General features: G+C 37.6%; 1 protein-coding gene and 1 long non-coding RNA gene across 7 annotated transcripts in view; one reads left to right on the plus strand and one right to left on the minus strand.

Annotated features, from left to right (window-relative positions):
- TEKT5 (tektin 5) overlaps nucleotides 1-15,852 on the plus strand; it is a 28,880-nt gene that overhangs the window by 9,017 nt on the left and 4,011 nt on the right. The window lies entirely within an intron of this gene.
- Nucleotides 5-15,852, minus strand: part of LOC113845300 (uncharacterized) — a 92,386-nt gene continuing 76,538 nt past the window's right edge. For 3 of the 6 annotated variants that reach the window (XR_011803668.1, XR_011803669.1, XR_011803671.1), the window contains 2 exons: nucleotides 5,555-5,738; nucleotides 5-4,492 (listed from right to left, as the gene is read on the minus strand). This is a non-coding gene — a long non-coding RNA (uncharacterized lncRNA). The remainder of the gene's footprint in view (nucleotides 4,493-5,554; nucleotides 5,739-15,852) is intronic. The other 3 variants (XR_005269453.2, XR_005269454.2, XR_011803670.1) reach the window with 2 other exon arrangements.

Below are 15,852 nucleotides of genomic sequence, written 5' to 3' on the forward strand. Positions count from 1 at the left end.
AAGATTCACTAAGGGTTGGCAGCTGCATATTATCTCAGTTGTACCTGAAAGGCAGAAGTCTTCTCTAGAATTTACATTATTCCTGAATAAGCACCTCCCCAAAAGTCATGGCTGCATTACCTTTTTGCAAACAGTGCACTTGAATCACAGCAGAAGAGCTCACTCACAGATGAGCAGACTTGACAAGGTGACAAAGTTTTACAAGAAACCACACAATATCTGTCCTAAATGGAGAGTCAGTGTGATTATGTTCATTTGCAACTTACATGTCCAAAGTGGGGAAAACTATCTGAGATGGCATTTTTTTTTTCTGTTTTTCATTTATTGAGGATATTCCCTGGTGATTTCCTGATCAAAGAAAAGTACACAAACTACTTGGGGAGTAGGGGTGTTAAACAGTGAAATAACTTTGGAAAGCAAACAAATAAAAAGGCCCACAAAGAGTATCACAACTTCTCTCCTCCAGAGGAAAAAGATTAAGTTTTTGCACTTTCATTTTGCTGCAGCAAATGAAAAGTCCTGAATTTAAAAATACTTATATTCAAAATGTCATTAGTCTGTCTCTGAACCTAAGTTCCAAGTTTTTTTCCACCTTTTAATAAATACACTTCCACATATTTAACATGAATTTTTGCCTGGTCATGGTTGAAAACAGTCAACTCAGTTGAATGGGTCAGACAGTTAACTTTTCAAACGTTTGTTCTGTCTTTGTTTTCACATGGTAAAATGCAGAAATGGAAAAGGAGACCAGTATTAAATCCTACCTGTATTACTTTTTAATTCAATTTTCACTGAAAAATGTGACATGTTGGAAGCGTATTAGTTGAGTTCTGAAACATAGTCTGAAGTTAGCAAGAGGTGTTGCCTTTGTACTGACAGATAAAATCTTGTTAAGCGAACAAGTCTCACTGTGTTACTTTTATATGACTTCAGGGTTCACTAAGTTCTTCCATTTAGACTCCTTCTCTTATAGAGGAGACTCATGTTCACTCGTTTGTTTCAATGCACATTTGGAAACAATAGAGTTTTCCTGCCATTCTATTTGCCATAAGTAGTTTAAGATATTTTCAGTTTATTTTTAGGGACTTTTTGGAAAGTGCAAACCAACTAGCTAAATATGTATGAAGTCACAGCACATAAAGTAATGTTTTTTTCTATTTTTTCCTTCTTATAAAGCATAAAAGATACTGAATGTAGTTTTTGTGTGGTTTGGAACTTACACAAATGAAGCACTTTATCTCTGAATTGGCCATCCAGGTTTCTCATGGATTTAATCTATGAACATTTGCTTCACATTTTCCGTTGGCATTTTCTAGTGCTTTTGAGTGTCCTTTTTATAAAAGAATGTACAGCATAAGGTAGCACAGGGAGTACATATGGAACCACAAAGTGCATTGTGAGTTATCAACCTACTACCAAAGATTTGGTCACGAAGTTCAGCTGACACAACCTAACTGCTGACAACTTGTACAAAAGGGAAGAAAAACTGACTTGTGTCCCTACGCTATCCAAACCATTAGATTGCAATAATAAACAAACTGGAGAAACTGAATTAATCACATTTGTATAAAGAATATTTAGTTTGTGTCATACACACAGATAAAAAACATGTCATACAAAATTGCACTCTATGAACTGCTGTTTTTACTGCTGAGTTGTGTAGTGATAGCACATATGTAGCAGAGAGATCTTCATCTCAAACTCCACAGTAATGTAGTTATATCAGAATAACAAAATGCTGGAAGAAAACTGCAAAAGCTAGTGAAGAATAATTCAGGCTAGTCAGTGTTGTCAATTTTGAAGGAAAGGTAATGGTTTTGTTTTCATTCACCAAGCAGCTTCCACAGGCTGTCACTTCCTGAGGAACTGAGTAAAAATTATTCTCAGGTCTTCTGGATAACAGAAGAGGGCTAAGGGCCCTTCTTAGTCTACCAGTATCCACGCTATAATGTGGGTGTCTAGTTTTGATTTTTGATTGCAACCTACAGGTCTATACATGGCAGAAGCCAAAAGCATGGAGTAACTATGAAAAAGAAAATGCCATGGCTTTATTGAGCAAAAGCATTGCTGGTTAAGCTGTGGATGAGGTTATATGATAGAAATCCTACTATTTCTCTTGCTCGTGATGATACCTTAAAAACACAAGAGCAAAGAGAAATAAAACAAGGGAAGAAGTGAGTAAGGAGTGAGTACTCATTTAACAGCCATCTATAGCTAAGCACAGCAGACTACCTTTTCTTCTTTCTCCTGGCTTGCTGTATAGCCTGTAACACTCAGAGAAAAAAGTACTGCTAGGGTATTTTAATAAGACAGCCAACAGAGTGGCTGGGACCCAAGGCTTTCCCTTAAACTCTACTACATTTCTGTTCTTCCTTTGGGATGTGATAATAGTCAAATGCAGCTAAACTATGGTTCCTGTTCCTTTCACATCTAATAGCAACCAGACAATGGGTGCCACAATTTCTTTTTTTTTTTTTTTTTGCATTTAGAAAATGAATCATTCTTTCAAAGGCTGTTTTTGCACTGACTTCTCAAGCAATGAATGCTGCTATTAGAGACCTCCTTCCCTCTGCCAAACTCTTCTCATAGCTAAGCAGACTACCTCCATGAATTGACAGAAGAGTGAGCATAGAAAAGGCATGCTGTCTTGGAAAAATGAAAAGTTTTATATTTAATGAGGTCTGGAGCCCATTTCTGAATGAAAAAATGTTTTTCTGCTTTGTGAAACAACCAAGTCTCTTCCAGACAAAAAGGCTATACAGGGAACCTCCTACAACCATTTGTTTCTAAAATCTGTACCCTCAGAATGGAAAGAATAAAAAAAAAAAGCATACATAAAAGAGTAAACAGTATGAATATGTGGTCAAAAAATTACCACATATTGAAATAGCATATTTTCTTCTGTTTATGTCACTTGCACATAAAAGATCAGCGGCTAAGATTATGAACCAAATGTCCAGTGCCTCAGCTTGTGTTCCACTACATTTTCTTTAACAACATAGAGGACCAGGTGGAATATTTTTTGTCTTAGTTGTAGATTTCATCTACTGGCTCTGGAAACATTTTGTTATCCTTTGGAAGTAAACCTTTTGTAAAAACTTAGAAAATCTAATCGTACACTGAATTAGTGTCTGTGATTGATACTGTGGTGGAGATGCATGCTGTGGTTAGCATTTGCACTTAAAATGTTGTACATTTATGTACCTAAAATGTTTCTCCTAGCCTGATTTTTTTTCATATTTTGTTTATATTGCAAGGATATATAATGGTGAATACCAGTCAAACTAATTCCACCCTTTCATTGAGTTATTTTAAAAAATAACATCCCATATGGAAAACCCCTGTTTATTTTTCTTCTGCTAGTTAAAAAAATAAAATCTCCCACATTAGAGGAGTTTTATGTCACTTGGCCACAGCATGATAATGCCTACTCGTATACCTATCTTGCTATAGCAGCAGAAAAACAACTCTGTTAGTCTTCACATGTGCAAAAGTACATATGCATCTCCATCCACTGCCAGTAGAATTGGACTTTGACTGAAGCTCAAGAAATAATATTTATCCAAAAATAAAGTGGGTGACATTATACATGCCTGGGTCATGACTGTAGAGACAAAAGGCCAGCCTCCTTTTCGGGGATGGGAAGCATCAAGGAACAGTTAGCACCCAACTCCCTTTGTCAGAATCCTTTAATATTTACATGAAAACAGTTCACATACTCTACATACATGTATTCTGTGCTGTAGGGATATGCCAGAAGGAGGGAATGACTGTTTCTGTCAGAGGGGTAGGACCACAAGACAACAAAGTCTAGTCATGGATAAATTGCATTAAAAACAGTAATACCAAGTGATACATGGAACAGAGGTGTATCAGTGAAGTGTGAGATCTCTGTTCACCATGTAGACTGTCCTCACAGCCACACTTTTATGATCCTAACTTTCTCTGCAAGAATGCCATTGCTTCAAACCTGTTTAGGAAAAGGCACTACCAAAAGGCACATGGAGATTGATTTTGTAATAGTCCATTAGAACATTGTTGTATTGCTGTTCTCAACTGGTAAATAGCCTCTCTCTTCCTGCCTTTCTTTCCTTTGCTTGATGATGTTATTGTATCACTCACAAGATTATGTGAACAGAGTGCTACTTCTTTATTGCTTGGAAAACAATCAACTAGAAAAAAATACAGGAATGAACAAGATTTACTTAGTTCTGAATTTATGCAGGCAAACTAAGAAATATCACATGGAGATTGCTATACATGTACCTGTTATTTTTCAGAGCTAGGATTTTCTCCTTAGTGGACATTTGCATGTGTTGCATCATTTATCTTCTTTCCTGCATGCTGTTGCCTGCAGGGCTGCTTTACAGAGCTGCTGTGCAGGAGAATTGTTGGGGAGACATTCTAGTTCACAAGTGCCTGGTAACAGTTATGCTATCGAAGGCTCTGTGTGGACGCTCCCTAGCATTCTTTCCAGCTCTTATTCCTCCTCCTAAAAAAAAAAAAAAACCACATCTATATTTAAAAAAAAATATATAAAAAAGAACAGTATCTATTATTACATCTGTTTAGTTTTACTGTAGGATATTGTCTTCCTTTATGTCCAGCTAAGTATGTTCTTTTTACCGTAAGACACACAGAATGTCTCTATGCAATGAAGGTATTCTGTTGTTTTTACTTCTATCAAGCATTATGCCAGGAGTTTTGCCAGGACCTTCTCCATCAATGACATAATGTCTCCATTTCATGTTACAAACTACAAGTCTGAGTAATGACTACACAGCAGTCCATCTGCTTTTATAAGTATTCTGTCTGCTACTAGTAGTTCTTTCTAGTGGATTTGTACCTCAGTTTCTACCATGTTCTTGCACCATTTACCTTGGATTATCGACACACAATTAAATAGCAGATCCCAAGAACATTCCTGTTGCAACTGATTGAGGTTCTGTCACAGCATTTAGCCTTGTTTCCCACTACAGAGCATCCACATGGCATATTTAGAAACACATGAACAAAACGCATTCTTCAGAGAAAGACTTCGTATAGTTTGTCTTAACTATATACAGTTCCCAATTCAGTTAAGGTCAAGGGATGCACCTAAGAACTCTTCCTGGCAGGCATTTGATAAACAAACCTGAAAAAAATATTTAAAGAGCAATGGAGCAAAAACTCCAACAATCAAATGCATGACACAACCTTTGCTTCTTTTTCGTATTTTAATCAGTCCAAACAAGACCAAATGCTTTCAATTTTTCATCATCAGACCATGCACAAGGAGGAAAACACACATGCGCTATCATTTTATAGTACATATGACCTGCTCCACCGCATTTTTTTACGATAAATCTACACTAATTTGCATTTAGCTAAAGGAATGCTTTAGTGACTTACAAATGTCTTGTCTTGTGTTAGAGCAGCTATGTTTTTACCCTTTATTCTACTTGGAGTTTGGTCTGAGTGTCAGTACTGAATAGACTCCAAGTTCAGATCAGGTTTCCAAGTCAGCATAAGGAAAGTCTCCAAAGAGCATTGTTTGTCAGTGATTCGTACTTGCCTTTTTACATTCTCAGTCCAGCTGCTGTCTGCTCTCACTGTTACTCCATTGATGTATTCAGGAAACCATCTGAGTTCTCTTCACTTTGGATTTTCATCACCTGCTATTCGGCTTTTCCTGCCTGCCACTTCTTTGTGTGAGGCTGGCTGGTGAGGCTGACAGCCTCCAAGTCTATCAGAAGAGACTTGCATAGGGGAACAGTAAAAAGGGATTAAAGTGCTTTTATACGGCTTTGAACATTAATCTACTGAATGCAGAAAGGAAATGCTGTCCTTAAAAATTTGCTTTATATGTTTCCCCATCTAGTTCACGGTACAGCTTCCATGCAGAATTACCCCCTTCCCACTCAGTTTGATTGCCACTGTAAAGATGGCAAATTGTCTCAGTCCTCTAGAAAAAAAATCAACCAAAGTACATGGAAGCAAGTGTGTGGTATAAAGCATTCCTTACTGCAACTCCAAAGCCTAGAAGTTATCACAACTGCAAGAATGCTTAAAGGATTGGTAAGCAGGCATTTGCTTGAATAAGTTCCTCAACTTTCTCCATAGCAGGCTGAAACGGATGACGTTAGTAGCACTAGATGACACCACTTTATTTAGCTTATCCAAGTAACTGTTGTGTAGGGCAGAGAATTTGCTAAATCCACAAATATGTATACAGAAGACAAAAGAATTATAATAGAAGACTCTTTGCTTGAGCAGACAAAAACAAAGAAGAATTGGTGGCCAGACAAATCCAGATGGAAAACATAAACCCTTATTTTTCAGAGCAAAGGAATTCATCACTGCAACAGCTTACCACAGATAGGTTGCTTCATTAGCACCAGGAATCAGGATCACTGTTCTCCCTGAAAGCTCAGCTCTTTCTACAGGCACAGGCTTATGAAGGGGAATTACTGCAGGACTGCTTAACATCCTGCAGGCAGTGCAGGTAGCTAGATTACTAAAACTTCCTTCTCACCCTGAGATTGAATATTTCCTATTTCCATTTTGGTCCCAACTTCACAAGTCTGTCATTAATTCTTCTTACTTGATTCTGGGATTAATCAAGGTCATAACAATGTTCACCCATAACAAGTTCGTCCAGAATTTGGATGGCAGAACCCTAGAAATATGAGGTGCTGGAGGCAAAAGACGAGGAGTCCTGGCTGGCTCATTGGCCAGGGTTAGCTCCCAAACCAAGGAAGTTGTTACAGCTCTGCTGTGTTTCATTGTCACTGGGCTCCCAGTGGATGTGGTTGTTTGGGGATGGAAATATTCTGTAAGAGTCTAATCACAATGTATAACTCTGGTCAGACTCAGAGCTTTTCTAGAACCTGATTTTTAGGTGAATAGAAAATATAGCCTATGGAATACAATGTAGGAGATAGTAATATGGCACCTTCATGCCTCACTGCAAGAAACATTCAATTTATGACAAGAAAAATTATGGTAAATATATTTTACATCTGATGTAAAATGTACACAATCTTTAGGAAAAGAAATAAAAACCTTTAATCATGGTGCCAACCCCTCATTAGTATGTTTGCATCTCTTTTCCATAAAGATAATATTAACATAAGTGTTTACCTTGGCCTCACTCTCCTGGAAATACCCAATAGGACAGGATGTTTACATGCAATAGCTCTGAGAATCAGTCAGACCAGACAGCAAGTGACCTGTCTATGTAGCCCACTATTTATACCATGCCTAAACACCTGATTATCTCAGTGAGCACCATGCAAGACAGAACACCTGCACTCTGCTCAGAGGCATTTGTATGCTCAGAGGCAGAGCTGCCCAGCACCACCCTTCCTGCAAGGTTTGCTATTCCTCTACCTGGGAGCACAGGGATCAGAAACATTCTGGAAAAACAGATACATGTTTAGAAAACCATGAAAAAATAACCACCTACTCCAAAAAACAAGAAACCATGATTCTGAGTATTTCCATTCAGTTCACTGAGAATGTATGCTCTTAAAAACAGTTTCCCCTGCTCTTTTTTCTTTTTTTCTTTTTTTTTGAAAAGTCAGTATACTACATCAACATATGATGGAAATTAACTCTTGCCTTTTTGCTTGATATATTTTACTCTATACCTGAAGAACCTACAGGATTCTTTTTTAGTAAGTTACTCCATCTCTTAAGCAGGTCACCCTCTCAGACATTCCATCCCTCACACAGTATTTTTTATTACATTTAAATTTATTTATAAATTGAATCAACCAACCTTTCCTGTCTTAGCAACTACTGAATATGTTTATATGGTGGCTAGACAAAAATATGGAATACATTTTATACCCAAACCATTTACTTCTAATTCAAAGAATAAACCTACTTACATATATAACTAGCATAAAACACAGGATGAAAACCAGGAAAACCTCAGTGGCAGTAGAACAAGGAACTGCCTACCAGCCTCCGAAAGAATTTTCAAACTACTCATGTGTGAAATTCTAAGAGGAGCCTGCCTACGGCTGTTGAAAAGGCCTTGCTCTGAACAGGGCCATAAAGAACTCCTGAAGTCAGACAGGCAGTGCCCACCCAAGCTGCATAAAGGAGAGGGGAGACAGGGCTGTGAGCAGGAGCATGCATATAGGAGAGGGAACACCTTCCCCATGGCACTCTCCCCACGTAAGGCATTCATCTCAGACCCTGATGTATCCTCACGTAAATTTTATGCATGTTTTTTTTTTGCCACTTTCTTCTCTTCCTTATTTTATGTCTTAAAACCTGAGTCACTTACAGTTTCTCATGTCTGTTCCTGGTGGCTGGGTATACACTTAAGCTTATTGTTTAATAGTGGAACCTGTTGGACGATTAACGAAGAGTGACTCAGAATTGGTTGAGAAGGTGTGTGCTGGTTGGTGTAAGCAGCTCAAACTTGCCTGGAAAAACCTGTTTGAAGGAGGAAATAATTATTTAAGCTGGGACTACATACACATTAGACTGTTACCTACAAACCAAGCGAAGTTACAGGTGAAAACTAAGGCACTAACTTGAAAACAAAAGTAGATTCCTGTCTCCTAAAATGGTTGCTTCATCTCACAAAATCATAAAGACTTGCATAGACTAGACCAGAGTACTAACTCTGGGCAAGTGGAGAATCCTGGCTTCTCAGCATGCCATGCAGCAATGCTCCACTTCATGGAATAGCCTAAGGGGAATATGAAATGAGGTAGGCTAGAATAAACATAATCAAGTGAGAGCCATTGCTCATCAGGATGCATTCAGGTTATCATGAATCCATGTGCCTTTATTTGCAAAATCTCACACCAAGGAATACACTTCCAGCTGCCAAGTAAAGGCAGCCTGGATTGAATGAAAACAAGCTTTTTCTGACATTGATATAGAAGACAACATTTTTCTGCTGTGACATTTAAATATGAGAAACAGAGGTGGTTGTTACTACTACTGCTCCCTCCCCTGCAGCCCATCTGCGCTCAGGCAATTCATATAGGCTTCCAGAGGAAACAGGATTTAGTTCAAGGCAGCAGTGCTCATTTATGTTTATAAAACTGTTCCTTATTCTCAGAACGGGCTGTCTTGTACCAAAACAAGAGATGAGTGTATGCAGTAGCTTGTCTAGAAAAGAAGCATATTCAGGCTTTAAAGATCATGAGACAAACATCAACAACATAGCTTAGTGTAGGGGGTTTACATTTCTTAATGACTACAAAGAATCTAATTTCTAACAAGAATCAGCAGCTGCACAAGCCATAGCGGTTTCTCTCTCTGGCATCATCTCTGTCTAGAGGCATCTTTTCTCTATTAAAGGGATGTGTACCCTTCTCTCAGATGAAGTAACTTGAGAGAGAATGGTGTGCACAAGACTCAAACTGCATATTTAATTGTTATTTTGACCAGGTTTAGCAAAACCACATTAATAATAGAGTATTTTATGATACACCTAAAATGCTGGTCCCGCAGCATCCGAAGGTATGAAACAGTGTAAAATTGTAGAAAAATATGACAGAACTTCTGAGCCTTATTGTTGTCCTTCAATAGTTAAGCATATAGCAATGATGTATACAAACAGTTAAGCATTTTCTTGTGTATAGTTATGTCTTCCTCTGTTATTTTGAAAATATTTTTGCAAATCCAGGCCAAGTTAAATGATCCCATACTTTTCTCCCCCTTTAATTTAAATAAAGCTGTTTTAAAATAAACATCTTGTACATTTTAGGGACAGTGGAAAAGTTAAATAGAAACTGCATATAAGTGTGAAATTGATTGGATTATTCTCAAGGATAAAAATTAAAAAATGCATATATGAATTCAGTGGAAGGAGGCTTTTTAGAGGGTTGGAAATTGTTGCAATAAATATATGAAAGGCTCAGATTTCCTGGTCCTCTTTCAATCTGTACGGGGTAGACAGGTAAACCATGCAGAAATTGATTGTAAGGACACTGATTAAATATCCAGATATGTATTTAATGACTTCTTTGTTCTGTAAGTAGTATTTACATTCTAATAGTTTCTTTTTTTTTTTTTTTTTCCTTTCTATATCTCTTCTGTGAAAATGTTATGTTTAAGACAAGGTAAAGAAAATGTTGGGAATTTTGTATGTTTCCTTTGGCACACATGACGTTCAAAGTATGCCTTAGCTTTCAGATTTGTTGACTGTACTTATGCCATCCCTATTCCCATTGTTATGAAGCTTTATAAATAAAAACTTGCAGTATTCCCAAGCACAGACCAATCCAGTAGAGACTCTTGATGTCCCTGGTGAATTGTGCAATGCATTGATTTTAAGATCTTTTCCTAGGGCCCAAACTAATCAGATGCTTCTCTTAACTGTGGCATTTAGACATCCCATACAAATATACACAAAAAATGCACAAAACCACTGCTCAAAATGTTTCTAACTCTTCTAAAATACAGTTAAACTAGTTGAGTCATTACCTTCTGATGTTACATTCTGTTGAGAAGTGTGACTATTAAATGTTTGTTTTCTTTTGTTAAATGATTCCCGGACTATTTCTTACCATCATCTGAATTAAACAAACAAACAAACAAACAAAACTTTATAAATCATAAAATGATGACCTGCAATTAAGCTTCAAAAGAAATAAACCCTAAACACCAGAGCAAAGAACATGGTAATGTCTATTAAGAATTTGGCTATCATATGACAGTAAAAATTATTCTAATGTATTTCACATTTAAGATCTGGGTTACACTTGTAATCCAAAGATTGAAAGATAACATAGTTTTAATATGAAATAATGTGCTCATGTGCTCTAAAATGAATCAGCCACATTTACACTATTTAAATATGGTAACTTACAATAAACTTAAAAATTTTACAGAATTAATTGATTGAAATATGGAAATGTGGATGAAAAAAGTTTTAAAAAGTGAGATACACAATATTAAATATAAAGGAATTTACAAAAGCAGGAGGCAGCTGCCTCCCACCATATTATGTAGCTGCTGCTTTTTGCATTCAGCTACCAAACACTGAGTAAACTTCAGAAGCAAAAAGGAGTAATGATAACTGTCAGGCCATAGCATTTTAAAGATGCTTGTCCATATGACTATCCTGATTACATGATGAAACACGTGTGACTTTCTCCCAGTCTTTCTGTGTACTCAGCCTATGAAAATTCACGTCCTTGGTGAAGTGAGAGAGTGGCAGGAGAGCAGTTTTCTGAAAGCTCTCAAGAATGCTGCAGCACAAAACTTTCCTCATGTCCTGGAAGGGAAGGTTTCCGGATGGACAGCTGCCTGAGCCAGTCCCTCACCATGCTCTCTTAAGAACACACTGCTCAGCATTTGTTGTTTTTGCTCCTTGCCTTTGGAGGTCATCCAGAAATGACGTAGGCTGGTGCAGCACTATCTGGTGATCCTCCCCACCAATCCGTTTATGTAGAGTAGATTATCTAAATCATTTTATCCAATGTGTAGCCCGAATGAGTAATCAAAAATTGTTAGTACAAAGCTTTTGTGATGTGTTGTAGGTGGTTCCCCTGAGGGCATTTTAGTCTGTAGGTCTCAACTGACAGCACTTAAAAAAAATAAAAAAATTAAAAAAAAAAAAAGTAAGAAAAAAAAGAGAACACACAATGAATCTAAACCACATCCACTTATAGGCAGCCAGGCAGGATATAAAGATGGTGGCATAGTTTAACATTTGAATTTTAAGTTCACAGGCAGGTTTAAACTTTTTTTTTTTTTTTTTTTTTTAAGCAAATGACTAGGATTTGCTCAGTAGCACTCATCATTTGCCTTGGTTGTGCATAAAGCTTTTGTGGACCGCTGGCATCATTATAAGCACAAGGTGCTTTAGTGTCCTGAAGTCCTGTGGCATGAGGGTACTCTGTAGTTACTATGCATTATGCAGACACAACATTACAAGGGTTGGGTATACAACTGAATTCTCTGTGACTCAGATAAAAGCTCTCTTTTCACAACTTAAGAACTACCAGATTCTCAATAAAGGGAAATATTTTCTATTTAGACTCATGTGCTTGCCCTTCTCAAACATAAACATTGTGTGAATTTGTAGGCTGTGCAAGCTTTAAATACTTTGAGTCACTAAATATGACTAGATACAAGAAGACTCTTGTCCTATGCCAGTTTTATGTATTAGTATTCTAAAAAGAAAGGACTATACAATGTCCTGCCTCTCTATCATTAAGATAACACCCAGGTGTTTTCTACATGTGTAGCGGGCAACGAGGTCCAGCCAGATGCAAACTCAAAGCACAGTAAGTGCTGTGAAGGGACAGAAACAAATCTCAGGTTTGATAAATACCAACATTCACACACCTGAAACATTAGTACTGAAATCAAAATACAGGGGTTTATGGTTTGGTGGTTGTACTTGCACTGTGGCCATGTGAATGCATGAGAAGAGTATTCAAGAGAAGTGTGGCTTCGGAAAGCCTCTCTTGTAAAGTTCTTTCTGCTAGATGAACTTGAAAATGGCAGTCCTCAGGGACTAAGGATAGATTATACATGGGAAATCTGCTCAGCATGGTATGTACTAGAATTGGCTTGTTCCTCCTACATCTTAATGTAATTTACCTTTTCAGACATGCAGAAGGCAAGAGTAAAGGGCACCAAGCCATAACAGAAGCACTATCATGTATTAATAGACTTGCCATTGTTTGCTATAGCCCAAATAATGATTTGTGGCACTGTTACCTGAAATACAGAAGACTACTAAATTTCTTCCCTGGTCTTCTATATAAATTTGGATACTGCTTCCAGAATTTGCTGCAGTTAGTGTTTCTGAGCACATGCTGAGTCCCCTTTGAGGGCTTCCTGTTTTCCTTCCATGTATAGAATACACATGAGATACTTATGAGAGAGAGGGCAGAAAAAATATATCAGAAAATGTTCTTTTTATCTCCTTACACTTCTTTAACTTGCTCAGAACAACTTGCATTAATTACCCACAAAATAGCTTGTAACTTCACTCCACTCCCTGAATAAATGGCATTTTGATTCATGCTGTCATGAGACAAGGTAGCAGCACAGTGACTACATTACATAGGTACTATAACATGAGCACATTTCTAAACTGCTACATTGGTCTGCGGCAGCTGCTTTCACAGACACAGTTCATTTCTAATGAAGTGCTCTAGGTTGCTTTAATTCCTCTGTTTCACTGACAGATTTCCCCCACAAAAGTGGATTTCCACCTGATGCTAAAGAGAGAAAACATTACCACCAACAAAGCTCAAAGTGTAAACCACAGAGGTCTTACTCAGAATCAGGACTGAGAACACAAATCCCCCCGCTCTTTCATTATAGGTAGAAAACAAATATTCACCCAATCATTTCTTAAATTGAAACATAACTTTGCCCTGTTCTTACCAGGCTGAGGAGATGTGTGTGACTTTGTTCCATTGCTTTTACTTTGATTTGCACTTTATTATTAAAAAGAAAACCTACTTACAATTTACTGTAAATTGGAAGATGTTTACAATAAATTGTAAGCAGAATGACTGTGACAGGCAATACCCTCACTGCAGGTACCAGAAGACCAGTACAGTGAACTCAGCCCCCTACACGCAGCAAGGCGTAGCATGGGAAACTCCATAGCCGTGAAAGAAGCTGTAAGATAAACACAGGAAAGGAGGGCCCTGACTCAGCAGCGGGTGACCTCTAAACACATTGCCTGTTCTTTCCTCTCAGCCTTGGTACGTCCCCACAGGTTGATATTTTGATTGGCAATGAAGGTGAAAGATGTTAGGACCGACAAGCTTGTAAGAGCTCCCCAACATCCCTTTAATTGCCAGCAGCCTACCTGGGGGCTATATCTCACCTTCATCATGTACAAATGAGCAAACAGAGGATTCTCTTAGCAAATTGCTAAAGAGTGAAGTTCTGGCAACAGCACAAGCTACTCTAATTCTGCTTCTAAGCAGCAGGAGGCCCAAAGCCTTTGTTTTCAGGGGAAAAAAAAAAAAAAAAGACTTTCTGCATAATGAAGGCACCTAAGTTTATTTATATATGTATATATATATATTAACTACAGAAATTTGTGTATGTAACTGGTAGAACTGTAAAAAAGTTAGAAAACAACATATTTAACAATGCACTCTTACCATAAGTAGCTCCTGTAAATAGCTACCCAAGCACACTGGCCTACCTGCGTATTCTAGTACCAGTGTGCTGTGTATTCCCTGTAAAACACAGCTTACTTACAGTGATTATTTAATTAAGAAAGAACGGGTGTAGAATGAAACTATAGGGAGAGGTTTACTACTCTGAACTTCGTTTTCTTTCGTACTGTGTTCCTTTCATAACAAACCAGTCTTTTCCCCAGAAGTCTGTATGCAGTAAAGGCTTCTTTCAGGTGAAGATGTTCTCAAGCCTGCTCTGTGAGAACACAAATGAGACCCAAAAGACTCAGTGAGGAGACACTCGCTGCCTTTAAATCACAACAGGCATATTCATAGGCTGCCATTGGAAAGTGGCGTTACTGCAAAGGGCAAACTGGTTTGCACAGTGCTAGCCAGGTCTCTTGCCTTGCCCCACTACACATCACCAACAAGCTCTTAAGGATTTGGCCTGGGGTGCAGGCTCCTGGCATCCTTAGCCCTTTGGGTTTTGTCTGTAACTAACTTTTCAGCAGCAAGAACTAATTGTGTTTTTAAACTACATACATCATTAGCTAACACGGTACAACTTAGCACATAGGCAAGATCCAAACAGCAGCATAACTCAAACAGCATTATGCCATTTTTAGTGGTTGTTGAAACTCAAGTTGCATTGATTTTAGTAGACTGGCTGAGAAATGACATCAGTTCAATTTGTTCTCTTCCATTTTAAACCTGTCTACAGGAAAAACTTGGACTTGTTCACTATGTTGGCTGTAATTAACTGTGGTAAATTAAAGTAATGTAATAATCAATTGGCTAGGGAATGTTACCTGAATATAAACGTTTTAATCCCTCTCTCTCTTTTTATGACTGAGAAAAGCTTTCCCTTGCAGTTTGTGTGTTTCCATCAGTATGGAAAAGAACGGAAAGAGCAGTTACAGTACCCTAAGGAATAACATAAAGTATATGATAATATACTCTGCAACTAAAACTATGCTATTCTAATTCTGTGGGCCTCTTTTTGATGATGTTTCACTCCATGCCTTTCCCATTTAGAGAAAATAAGCTTTTAAAGCAAGCTGTTCTTCCCTTTAGAGCTCCCAGTGTGTTTGCAAAACTTTCAGAAGTTAGTTTCAGTATGAAAATATTACTTGTGCTTATATATTCTTGCAGCAGATGTCCTCAAACTACTTGGAATATGAAACAATTTCAGAGAGCACATATTTGATGGCTTTTGAATTTTTATGAGGCAAAAGGAAATAAGGATCGAATGAAAGTTTGAATGAAAGTGGCAGTTTGTTGAAATTTTAATGCTGCAAAATGGTCCCTGATCAATCAGCATTTATTTTATTTAGGAGAAAAAGTAGATAATGAAGTAAAAATGGAAATGAGTCTATTTAGAGCTATAAACATTGCCTCTATGAAAATGGCTTTACACACACACACACACACACAAACAAACACACAATTCCCTTTCACAAGAATTCAGTGCTTCTCCTGCTTGTTATATAGTTATATTCCAGTTTGCCTTAAAATTCCGTAATGTTATAACAGCAAACAATGGTGCATTTCTTAGCATAAATATTGCCCAGTGTTGCTATCCAGCTTTCCAGGAACAACATCATTACATGCTTTCATGGCATTTAATGGCCTCTGGCTCTTCTAAGAACTGTGATTACTGTATAACCTTTGTAAAAAATGGCAAGATCAAGCCAACAAATTATACAGATACATCTGATTACTGTGAGGTTACAGCAATCTC

The sequence above is a fragment of the Anas platyrhynchos genome, chromosome 15 (genome assembly GCF_047663525.1).
Source record: "Anas platyrhynchos isolate ZD024472 breed Pekin duck chromosome 15, IASCAAS_PekinDuck_T2T, whole genome shotgun sequence".
Lineage (NCBI taxonomy): Eukaryota > Metazoa > Chordata > Aves > Anseriformes > Anatidae > Anas > Anas platyrhynchos.